Source organism: Coffea eugenioides, unplaced genomic scaffold (genome assembly GCF_003713205.1).
Source record: "Coffea eugenioides isolate CCC68of unplaced genomic scaffold, Ceug_1.0 ScVebR1_2146;HRSCAF=3124, whole genome shotgun sequence".
In the NCBI taxonomy this organism is placed as follows: Eukaryota; Viridiplantae; Streptophyta; class Magnoliopsida; order Gentianales; family Rubiaceae; genus Coffea; species Coffea eugenioides.
In genome coordinates this window covers 24,151-37,252 of record NW_020862607.1, presented here as the reverse complement: position 1 = coordinate 37,252, position 13,102 = coordinate 24,151, and the positions used below count along the sequence as shown (strand labels likewise).

At 34.3% G+C, this 13,102-nt stretch overlaps 1 non-coding gene across 1 annotated transcript; it reads left to right on the top strand.

The window, feature by feature from the left end:
* The first annotated feature begins 12,662 nt into the window (after positions 1 to 12,662).
* LOC113756288 lies at positions 12,663 to 12,769 on the top strand. The gene has a single exon (XR_003465906.1). It is a non-coding gene; the product is annotated as a small nucleolar RNA R71 (small nucleolar RNA).
* Positions 12,770 to 13,102: the final 333 nt, after the last annotated feature.

Here is a 13,102-nt window from a genome sequence, read left to right as displayed (position 1 = left end):
CAAATTGGAAGAACTTGAGGCATGATGATAGAATAATGATTTATCCAAACTAAGTGTGTACCATAGGAAATTGTTGTATTATTTGTTAAAAAATAAGATAAATGCCCATGGTTGTAACTATAAGAAATAAGCACCATCTTCTATCAATAGGTGAGTTGCTCAGCTACAAGATTTAAAGGTATTCTCTAAGTTGGATTTAAGATGAAGGTTTTTTAGCACTTGTTATAACCATTATGAGTTTCTTGTCATTTGAACTAATGCATCATAATAATTATGACCTAATACATATTATACCTACCAAGTATGTGGACCAATTTGTCATGATATCTTAGTGTACTCAAGATGAATAAAAGAATCATAAGGAACAATTACATAAAGTCTTTGAAAAGTTTGCGAAAAAGGCAAGTTGGACGCTAAGTTGACTAAGTTTCTTTGGACATGTAGTATCCAGTAATGAAATTATTATTGATCCTTTTAAGATATATACTATTTCATCATTAAAAAAAGGCTTACCACTGTGACTAAGTTTCACTGATTCTAGGACTAATTGCATATAATATAAGATTTGTACACGATATTCTCAATATTGGTTGGGACTTAGATAAGTTGATAGAGAAAAGTATCAAATTTGAATAGAATAAGAATTATGGGAAAAGTATCTTCAAATCCTAAAGGCGCATAAAGATTGTTCTAATCTTATAGTACCCAAAGAAAATGGTAGATTCCATAGTGTACGATATCTTAAAAGGACTATGATGTGTATCAATGTAGATTAATTTTCTCATGAACAGGTAAAGGAGATAAATTCAATGGTGTAAGAGGGTTAAAATCATAAACAATTTCAAAAGGTGAATATTATGTAGTAGTGTGCATAGTGTGGTTGTAGGCAAACTCAACATGTGGCAAGCAATCTTCCCAAGTTTTAATGTTCTTTTTAATGATTGCTCAAAACAAAGTAGACAAGGTTTGATTAACTATTTCGGTTTGACCATCAGTTTGTGGGTGACTAGAAGTAGAAATAGCAATTTGATACCTAGTTTACACCACAAAGTTTTTCAAAAGTAGTTAAGGAACTTAACATTCCTATCGACACAATAGTGCGGGACATTCCATGCAAGCGAATTATTTCTCTAAAGAATAAATCAGCTATATGCTTAGCATCATCAGTTTTGTGACAAGAGATAAAATGTGCTATCTTAGAAAAATGGTCAACTACAACATAAATTGAGTCATGACCCTTTTTAGTCCTAAGCAAATCAAGCATAAAATTCATAGATAAGTCATCCCAACGTTCATGTGGAATAGGTACGGTAGTGTAAAGACCATAAGGGTTTACCTTGAATTTTGCATGATGACAAGTGACGCAACTTCTTATATGTCATTCTACATCCCTTTTCATTTGTGACCAAAAGAAATGCTCTTGGAGAACTGATAATGTCTTAACAATACAAAAATGACTCATAAGTCCTCCTTCATGTGCCTTACGGACAAATAATGTACGCATTGATTTCGTCAGAATACACAGCTTATCTTTGTAATACAAGAACTCCTGTGATATGAAATAATACACATGAGTGTGTCGTGGCAAAGAAGTGAAAATCTCACCAAAATCTGTGTCAGTTGCATAAAGATTCTTAATGAATTCAAAGTCTAATAACTTAGCATCTACTGTAGTGATAAGTGTGTATCTTCTAGAAAAAGCATCAGTTACTACATTAATCTTACCTGCTTTGTACTTGATCACGAATGTAAAGCTATCAATGAAGGTTATCCACCTCGCATGTCGCTTGCTCAACTTAGTTTGGGATTTGATGTATTTAAGCGACTCATGATCAGTATGCAAAATGAACTCTCGAGGCCGAAGGTAGTATTGCCATGTTTGGAGAGTTCAAACTAAAGCCATCAACTCTTTGTTATAGATTGAGTAGTTCAATGAACCTCCGTTTAACTTTTCATTAAAATAAGTAACTGGATAACCTTCTTCGAGTAGAACAGCCCCAATGCCTATACCAAAAGCATCACACTCAACTTCAAAAACTTTATCAAAGTTAGGTAAACTTAGAACAGATGCATGTGTGAGCTTGTGTTTAAATAATTGGAAAGACTTAACTTGTTCATCTCCCCAATGAAATGACACATTTTTCTTGACTATTTATGTAAGTGGTGCAACAATTGTGCTAAAATCCTTGACGAAACATGGTAGAAACTTGTCAAACCATGAAAATTTCTTACCTCGCTTACATTAGTAGGTATTAGCCATTCACTTTTACCCTTCACTTTTACTTGATCAACTTGTATATCCTGTTCACTCACAATATAGTCTAGAAATACAAGTTGATTAGTACAGAAAGTGCACTTCTTAAGATTGGCGTAGAGTCTTTCCTTTCAAAATACATCCAAAACAGATTCCAAGTGTATCACATGTTCATTTAAACTCTTGATATAAATTAAGATATCATCAAAGTAAACCACTACAAATTTACCAACGAAGGGATGCAAAACATAGTTCATTAGCCTCATAAAAATATTAGGTGCATTAGTTAAGCCAAAAGGCATGACCAATGACTCATACAGTCCATGTATGGTTTTAAAAATAGTTTTCCAGTCATCCCCTTCTTTCATGCGAATTTGGTGGTAACCACTTTTCAAATCAATCTTAGTGAAAATGATAGCACCATCTAATTCATCAAGCATGTCATCTAATCGAGGTATGGGATGGTGAACTTTACCTTTATGGCGTTAATTGCTCTACAATCAGTGCACATCCTCCACCCTCCATCTTTCTTAGGCACTAGTAGGACAGATACTACACAAGAACTTAGACTCTCACGAATTCATCCTTTGCCAAGTAGCTACTCTATTTGCCTTTGTTGCTCCTTGATTTTCTCAGCGCTAATCCTATATAGCGCCTTATTTGGCAATGAAACTCCAGGAATGAAATCAATTTAATGTTCAATTCCCATTAAAGGTGGCAAACCATTAGGTATATCTTCACAAAACACATTTTGATACTCCTGCAAAAGGTTAGTGACAACTCTAGGCAAAGAAACATCAAGTTCATTAGTGAGTAAAACTTCTTTACAAATTAAGATAAGCAAAATCTAGTTAGAATGTAAAGCTTGTCTCACACCTTTAACCCTAACAAGCATGCTGGTTTTCCTTTCTTTCTTTAATTCAATGGATGAGCTAGTGTCCTTATTTTTCCTTGGGTTAGTGTCGGCCACTACCCCATCTTTCCCTTTTGAGTTTTTCCTTTTATTAGTAGCATACATGCCATACTTTTTTTGTAAGCTAACTTGATCTTCATGCACTTGTTGAGGTGTAAGAAGTGCAAGTGTGATCTGTTTACCACTATGTAAGAAAGAGTATTTATTTAAAAATCCATCAAAAGTGACTCTTCTATGAAATTGTTAAGGACGACCCAAAATAATATGTGCAGCTTGTATTGGTACCACATCACACATAACATCATCCTCATATCGATCAATGCGAAAAGTAACTAAAACTTGCTTATGAACACGTACCTCACTGCTGTTATTCAATCATTGAAACTTGTAGGGTCGAGGGTACTCACTAGTTAGTAAATTTAGTCTCTCTACCACTACTGCACTAGCAACATTAATGCAGCTCCTTGGATCAATCACCAAGCTGCAAATTTTGTTGTTCACATGGCACCTTGAGTAAAAGATGTTGTCACATTGAAATTCATCTTTAATAGTTTGAGTAGGTAGTGCTCGCCTTGCTACTAAACCAACTTTATCACTGGTTGGCATCTCCTCAATCTCATTATCTTCCCCAACCAATGGAGGCATGTCATTGTACTCTTCTTTCTCATCGTCGAAACGTGTATGGATTCTCCATTTGGGCCAATATGAGCCATAGCTCTTTGATTTGGGACATTGATTTGCAATGTGTCCCAAAACTCTTTGACCCCGCCAAAAACCACTTTAAGTGTCACGATTTCTAGCTTTGAACTTTTCCATTGCTGATTTCGAATCTTCCCGCTAGATTCGGTCTCTAGCGAGCACGTTGGGCCGAGAGGTTGAGGAAAAACTTCTTGTTTTTGGCTTCGAATGGCCGGGATAGCTCGTCGAATCTTAATCTTCCCTTTTAGGCTGAAAATTTCGTTTGATTTGGAGTGAAAATTGGAGGTGTAATTCTTCTGGGTGTTACCCTCCTCTTGGGCCTTCGCTCCAAATCTTAATTGCTTTCTCCACATCGTATCTCCAAACTCAACGATAATATTGCAATTCAACTTGTTATAATTTTCCGGGCCCCCAAAACCAATTGAGAAGTGGTCCCATTGTAGCTCTTTCCCTATCCTTCTCGAAATCTTAGCTCTGACATTAAGATTTTCCATGGTCTTGTAGTAGTCTTCAACTGAGCGAGTCGGTGATTTAATATTTGAAACTTTGGTTGCAAGGTCTCTTTAATAGTAGTGACTTTGGACAATCATTCTTTGCTTCTTCATGGGGCGTTTGAGCTCAGTCCAAGTGGTTTATAGATGATTCACCACATCTCCTTCTACTTGTTGTGGCTCTAAATTGTGTATGTAAACTTAGGTATAAGTTTATTAATTCGTGTATTGAAATTATATGATTCAAATGCCATTTGGTTTAATAGGTTAGGAAGATGAAATGTATTATTTTAAGGGTGTTGATGGTAAGGTACTGTCACGCATTCATGGTTGGGGGAGGAAAAATGTTATCATAGAGAAAGATTAAACGCGTAAATTATGGCTTAGGAGATGTTTGATCCCAACTCTAATCGCTCTATCAAAAAGTTAAACTACGTCTATTCAAGTGTGATGGTGGGTTAAAACCAATGTTTTAAAAATCAGACCGGACTGGCCGGTTCAATCGGTTGAATGACAAACCGGTCAAAGCTCCTGTCCGGTTCATAGATTAGTTTGACCTGACACAAGAACCGGTCAAAACCGGAAAAAAACCGTTCAAACCGTATAAAACTGTGAACCACGATTTTTTATTTTTAAAACATTTGGTTCCTTATTTCGGTCAACAATTACTAACGACTCAAAGTCTCTAACCCTAAACTAAGACTAACTTTGCATTCGCTTTTCTCTCCAAATACTATCGCAGCCTCTCTCTGGTTTCCTTCTCAAGAATCAACTATCAAGACAAAAGTTCCAACTTCAATTCTCTTCTTCAATCTCCAATTTTCATTGTTTTCATTTCAAACGTTGAAGCACTACTTGTTCTTGCAAAAGTTGAAACGCACGACTTAGCTAGGCTCTAAAATTTCAAACTATTACCAATTTACCAGGTTAGTTTTCATTTCAAACTAGCAGGGCAAAACCCTGGATACCGTGGCAGGCAACCAAAAAAAAATTTTCAAACTATTACCAATTTACCAGGTTAGTTTTACCTGTTCTTCCTTTTTTTTTTTTTGCTCTTCGTTGGTTACTTGATGTGTATATGCTTTTTATGGTCTGTATTTTTCCTATTTAACTTAAAATTATGGGTTGAATTAAATATTTTGAGTTGATTTTAAAATATGTCCACTGTTGTTATACAAACTTCAAAGAAAAAAATTAAATTTTTACTCTATTTCTTGTGCAAGTTCAACAATTGATGATGTCTTTGTTGGGTCTCTGGCCAGAAGCAATGCATTTATTTAGAGAAATGTAGGTGTCTCAAGTTCGCTCGCCAGTTGTTTGATGAATTGCTTGAGAAGGACACGTTTTGTTAAATGTTGTAATAATATGATTATATAGCATGCAGTTGTTTGACCTTGCTGTTAATTAGATTAGAGCCCATGGTCATAGTAGTTAATGGCATTCAGGTTGGCTCTATGAGTTGGGCAGTGCAATTGTCCGGTAATTAATTAATTATGGCTCTATCAGGTAGGGAGATAGATTGATCGAACAACATTACTTTAATGTCTATCTTCTTATGCATTCATCCCTTTTGGGGGAGGACCATTTGGTACTTCCCTGTTTCCTCCTTGGATAATTAATGTCCATCCCAATTATGGTCACGATGCATAAAGATCCAAAATATAAACTATTCAAATAAGAAAATAATTGAAAATCAATAAGATTTCAAAGGAATTAAGTGTGCCAATAGGAGTAACTAGCAAATTTGGACCATATTCAAGATCATGGATTGTCAAGAATAAGATCCAAACTAAAATATCTAAAGAAAAAAGTAAGAAGGGGCAAGTTATCAGGTTCCCAAGTAATTAGAGATTCAGTGTTGAATGCTAGAATAGAACACATCTACTAAGTAATGATTGCTCTAAAAGGAAAATTTTGAAAGAGGCAAATTATTTAAAATGAAAAGTACATTCAAAGTGGAACAAGGTGCGCATTACTCAAGATGGACAACACCTCCAGGATGGATCAAGGTGTACAAGAATTTAAAAGATCTTGTTGGTAGTATAATACATTAAAAGTTATTACATAATATATTTGTTGCTTGACTTGCCAAAAAGGTGAAATTAGAACATCAAAAACCACCTTGTTTATCATTTTCCATAATGAAAATGGATATTATGACTAAAGATGTGCTAGTAAACTCCCAAGGAACGTAAGTTGACATTATTTAGTTGTTGATAAATTTTTTTTTCATTTTTACCAATGAATATGACTTGTTTAGTAGAAAAAAACTAGATACATTTTGTGTATATAAATAATTAAAATTACATGTTGTATATCAACATTGTCTGCTATTGAGACCATAGGTTCACCTCACTACTATGGGAATAGTTCCATGCTAATTTAACTATAAGGGTGAAATTTACAACCAAATATTACTCAAAACTAATGGACAATCAAAGTAGACTAGCACGATATAAGAAGATATATTTTGAGAATATGATGAGAAGTTAGAACGTGTATTTCCCCTAAAAGAATTCCACTATTACAATAATTATTGTTGTGCTATTGTAACAGCTCCTTATTAAGCATTATATGAAAGAATATGGGATCTCCCATACACTCAAAAAAGATGGACAAAAGAAAAATCCATAAACCAAATACCATTTCTCAAATAAAGATATCATTAGGAATATGAAAGTCATAAATCAAATAATGGTCACAACTCAAAATAAATTTAGATGTGATTGAGAATGTAATAACTCATCAAGTAGAATAGCAATTGCTAAAAGCAAATAGAAAGGATGGAATCACCTATGGTGTGACCAAGAAAAGCAATTATGTAAAAATAGTTAAGACAAAAAGTTAACTCCTACTTGCAAAAAATCATTAGAGATACTGGAGCAAATAAAAGAAATTTTTATAACTGTATGCAAGAATGAATTTCGCAAATGAAATTCTTTTAAGAAGGGAAGATTGTAACACCAAATATACCACCCAAAAAGGGTTCGTGATATTTGAAACTCTTAAATATATTATTTAGCAAATTATAATTATCTGAAAAGTAAATCTAATAGAAAAAACTATATATTAATAGTAAGTGTAATCAAGATTGACCAGTTTGCAGAGACTAAGTACGTCAAAGAATGAATATTTAAAATATTAAGAAAATAGGAATAGAAAATGCAGGTAATTATTCCTCATAATTAAATTAGGTTAAGACTTATTTTTCTACAATTTTTACAATCACCGGACCCTACTAACTAGACCTCTAAAGATTAAATCTTGAGCTACAAACTCAAAATTTATTCTTTCTGTCAAAAGTTGACTTTTTATCCATGAGAAATTTGATTTTGAAACTATTTATATTCAATCCAAAATAGGGAGAGGGGATATTTCCTCATTGACGTCTAACATTTTAAGTAAATGGACATGTACATTTACTTCCATTTACGTAAATGATATTATGCAAAAATAAATCCTAAATGCTAAAAACCTAAACTTCTTGTAGTTTGAATGCTATTGGTTTAAACCTGAAGGACAAACTTGTAATTATTAAAAGCTGTGCGACCTCTCTTATCTATAAACACGTGTCCATGACAAGTGTCCTATGCCTGACACTTGTATAGCCATCATGACACGTGTCCCTAGTCAAGACACATATCACCGTGCATGACACGTGTCACTTTCATGTCAGTCTAGTGTTGACTAAGCTCCTTCAAGTAACCTCATAAGTGGAGCACCTTCCTCTCATTTGTAACATTAAAACCAAAGAACCACCTATATAAATTTATAATAAAATATGAGGCGAGTGGGCGAGAGCATGAAAAAGGGAAGCAAGAAAGTATAAAAAAAAGATGAATGACAATGGGATGGTGTTGAGACATTAACAAGCTAATCTAGGGTAAGATAATTCAAACAAGTATCCACTGCATTCAAGTAATGATAATAATGCATTCATATAGTTATTAAACATATAGTTACAGATTTGTATTCGTAGCAGTGGTTATGTTAGTCTCATACTAAAATCAGACAAAGTGAAATTAATGATTGCTACTCTCAAGTGTTTAAAAACTATTATGATGCATGCTTTTGTCTCGTTAAATGATAAATTCTTATTTAAGGTGAACATATTTTGCACATTTCTATATTGCATATGTGCTATTGTCTTTGTGAACCTGGATGTGATTGCACCGAAAGTGATTGACTATATTGGTTCACAAGCACAATGAACCATTTGTCGGTTGTGTACTTTATTGCATCGGAAAGTGTTTATGATTTATTTTAGCAAAGAATTGTATCGTGAATGCTTGTACTTGGCCATACTAGTTGTATACTTTATCGCACTAGTATTAGTGTTATACTAGTAGTGTGTCTTGATTCACCGAACAAGTAAGGACTATGTTGAATTTCATTTTACACATTGATCTGCAATTTGCTACTTGGATAGGAGATTGTCCATTTATTGTGTCAAAAGTGAAAGGCATTTCCAGAATTGACGTAAGTGATTGTTAAAATAGGAGGCTAAACTCGTGATAGGGACACAAGGTGGAACCACATCGTCACCAACATCAGTGAAGTGTCCTTCCATTTTATTGTGATTTATATGTTTTATGTGTTTTCTTTAAGCTTGAATATATATTCTCAAAAAGTTAACCGCACTTGCACAAACGGACCTTACTGCACTGTCAAGATCATACCAAAATATCAAACATTTTCCAAGATCGAAGTATTCAAGGTAGACATCAAGAAGAGATTGTCTCAGCAAAGCAATGGTACTTGTGCATATTGAAAATATACAAAATCTAGTGAATTTGAATATAACTTAATTTGACCTATTATATAATGCTTTCAAGACATAAATTATGAATTGTAAAAATACGTTTGTAATAAATGAAATGTATTGCTAATCTTTAAGTTTGTGATTGAGTGAGTCCTAATGTAAGTTAGGCAGTCTACCGCCAATGAAGCCTTAAGAGGAGGTGGAGTTGGGGTGTGACACCTATACCCTTCTCCTCTAATCTAGATATCTCATGCACTATTCTCTCTTAGTTATAACGAATCCCTCGTACATTTCTTGAGTTCTCTTTCTTTGTAAAAGAAAAGTAACAACTTAATTTTCATAAAAATATGCAAAATAGTAGTACCATATTGCACTTTCGTCTCATTCATCCTTCTGTTTCTTCTCTTGCATTTCTTCCTTGATTACACCGTAATGTACATTATGCAAACATGTTATAACTATCAAACTATATGGAAGAAGCTACACATATAAAGATGTCATTGATGTCTTAAAATACAAAATCTTGTATGAAAATCAAACCACATACAAGTGTGTGTGTGTATACACACATTTTTCTCATATATGTGTATATATATATTCATTTGACTAAAATTTATTCAAAATTTTTTTAGTAATAATCCTAATAAGATGAAACATTGTTAATACAATAGACTAGCACATATTATATTTCTTCCTTGAGAAGGAAATATAAAATCTCTTTGTATACCTACTCTTTTTTATTCCTTAGTTTTGATAATGACAAACCATCATGTATTAATGTTAGTCAAGTGTCATGCAAGTCGTATAAGCCATTTGGATTGATTTTATTGTTATTCTTGCAAAAGTCATAGTGTTATTTGCATCAGGTTGACGAGAAGTTATTGTGAAAGTTGAAATAATAAACAAAAATCACCTCTATCAACTGCCCAAGAAAACCTGTTGACCCCCAAAAGTATTTCGTTTATTTGTTTGGATAGCTTTTTCAGTATCGACAATCCAAAAGATAATGCTCACAAGACAGAAGTTCTTTGGCCATGCATTTGGCCACCGCTCTCAAATTCAACTATGGGAAAGATAGTGATATTTCAAGCTAAAAGTTTCTAAATTTTCTTGGCTGGTCTTTCAGCCACCTACTTCAAGATCAGCTATCCGAAACACTCAAAAGGCACAAGCACTTTTTTAATTTTCAGCCACGGTCTTGAACACTTGCCTACATATCAGTCATTTAAAAAGTTTAAGTACAAAGATGACATGTTCGACTACCTCTCTAGTTTATGGCTACCAAATGGTCAACGGTTAGTTTTTTTCTGCATTTAACACAAGACCATTAGGAAGTATTATGTACTTATTTTGAGACTCATCTATATAAAGGGGTTGAAAGTTGAACTTAATGAATAACTACATTTATTGCAAACAATTTAGAGAGATTTGTATTAGAAATAATCTCATTTGTGATATATGTGAGATTAAAAGAAATCATGTTTTTCAAAGAGAGTGAAAAATTATTTTGTATCAAGATGAGTTTAACTTGTGAGAGTTGTGAAACCATTGGCTCAACTAGAGTGTACTTGGTGTGAGCAAAGGTGAGCCCCTCTTGTACAATTAGCTATTGTCACACTAAATTTTTAAGAGATATTTAGTAGAGAAAAATTCAAACATAAAGAAGTTTAGAAGTGGAGGTAAACTTCAAGGAAGAAGTTGAACCACTATAAAATTTGGTTTAGGTCCCTTTTACATTTTAGTCATTTCTCTCTTTGCTTATTTGTACGAGTGCTATATGATTCTTGTGATTTGTGAACTTGCTAAGGCGAGGGTGTACTTTATCGACCTCGTTCTCTTCCTCTTGAATAGTTGCTACTTGTTATATGAATTTGTGTGACTTGCACTTGTACTCGAACATGCTTTTAACTCGTGAGCACTGAGCAGCAGCATGTACCATACCCTATCCAGGTGGGAGGTGCCTCTCATCCTGACTCAGTGCTATGATCGATTCTAAATCGATTGGAGCGTTGTCTCATCGACCAATTATACTTGTGGGGACGCCCCAACCCATTGGCTAACCTCGTAGCTCGAGTCGGCAAAGGCTTGGTCAAGAAGCTTGGTGAACCATGAAAAATTATATAGTTTGATCTTTTGAGATCTTGCTTGTCATACTCAAATAGTATTGTCACCTCGTGCTTGTTTGGTTTCGGATCCGAGAGGATGATATGGTGGATGGAGGAAGTACGTGGAGCTCTACGGACATGTTGCTACTTAAGTTGACGGAGGGTCAACCAATGATGGCTTGAACCAACCGAGAAGTGGGAATAATTCCTGAGAGCTCATGTATCCTTTCTACTTGTGTTTTACTTCCTACTTGCTCGCTTATATGAAATTGCTGTTAAGTTGCTTTTAAGTGTGCTATTTGATTTAGTTCATGCTGCTTGTTTGATTTTTTTGGCCTCACTGAGCATTAGCTCACCCTAAGTTGTTATTCCTTAACAGGTTTTGGAAATGGAAGTTGGGAACTCTAGACTAGCGATTTTTGGTTGAAACTAGTAAACCTTTTGTATGATATTGAGACATTTGAAGTATAAACTTTTTCATACTTGGGTTTTTGGATTGTAATTGTAAATGGTAGCTTTTGAAGAATATGCCTTGTATATTCAAAATATTTCTTTAACCCTAAATCTATGGTTGATTTGTGGATCTCTATTAAGTTAGAATGAGTGTGTGAGTCCTGACGAGAGTTGGGCGGGCGCCCCGCTGATACCCTAAGGCTCCCCCTAGGGAGAGGTGGGGGCGTCACATTTCAAATCATCAACAATCATTCAGTTATCTTCTCAACTCACTCTATTTGATGATGGAATCATTAAACCTAAAAAAACGTGAAGTTTTCACTATTAAAATCCATAGAAATACAATTTTTGACACTTAAACCATAAAATGCATAACTTCACTAGAAACTTAGTTAATTAGCTATAACAATAATTAAAATACACCTAAACTAAATAATAACGCACATTAAAAACACATAAAATACACACTTATTAGGGAACGATATTGGGAGTTCAACTTTGAATTTTGGAACCCAAGTGGTCCCGAAAGACTAACTCCTTGATTTGTTTAAGAAAGATTAGAGTGATTCCTCAACCCTTCATTATACATGTTAGAGATAGGATTATTCCTTGGTTGCAAATTCTGCCCACCATATGCTCCAACAAAAATTACATCTTCTATCATAGCAGGGGGCTCTCTATTGTAGTAGTTAGTAGCAGCATGTCCATACATATGACAATAAGAATATGGTTCCTAAGATTGCGTTTCCCTATTTAGAATGTAGCTACACCTAACAACTTAACTTAGCAACCTTCACTTCGTAAACACCTATTCTCTTTGCGCTGGATTGGCTTTTGTTAGGAGCTACAAGATAGTAACTCATAAAGACCTATCAAGTCCTTCGAATTCTTGTCCCTAGTTTACTGTCCAACTACAATATCTATCATATTTTGGATTATCAAAGTCAACCCATCATAGAAGAACTGCACTTACAATGCTAGAGAGTACTGATGGTGAGGGCATTTGGCAAGTAACAACTTGAGATGCTCCTATGTCTCATGAATAGGTTCTTCTTCCTTTTGAGAAAATGTGTAAATCTTATTCTTTATGTTGATGGTCTTTTGAGGTGAGTATTATTTGGTCATAAAGATGTTATAAACATCTTTCCATATCCTCAAAGACCCCTTTGGTAGATTAAGCAGCCGTGATTTCACACGATTTTTGAGACAATATGGGAAGCACATCATGCTTAGATCATGCTCTAAAATGCCATACAAAGGAAATGTCCAGAATATTGAATAGAATTCCAGGATCAAGAAAAGCGGATCTTCACTAGCCAAGCCTTCGAATGTAGGCAGCAAATTGAAATGAATAGTTTTTAGCTCATAATTTCTGATCCCATCAGTTAGTCAGATACAATGGGGAGAAATTGTAATTACGGAATA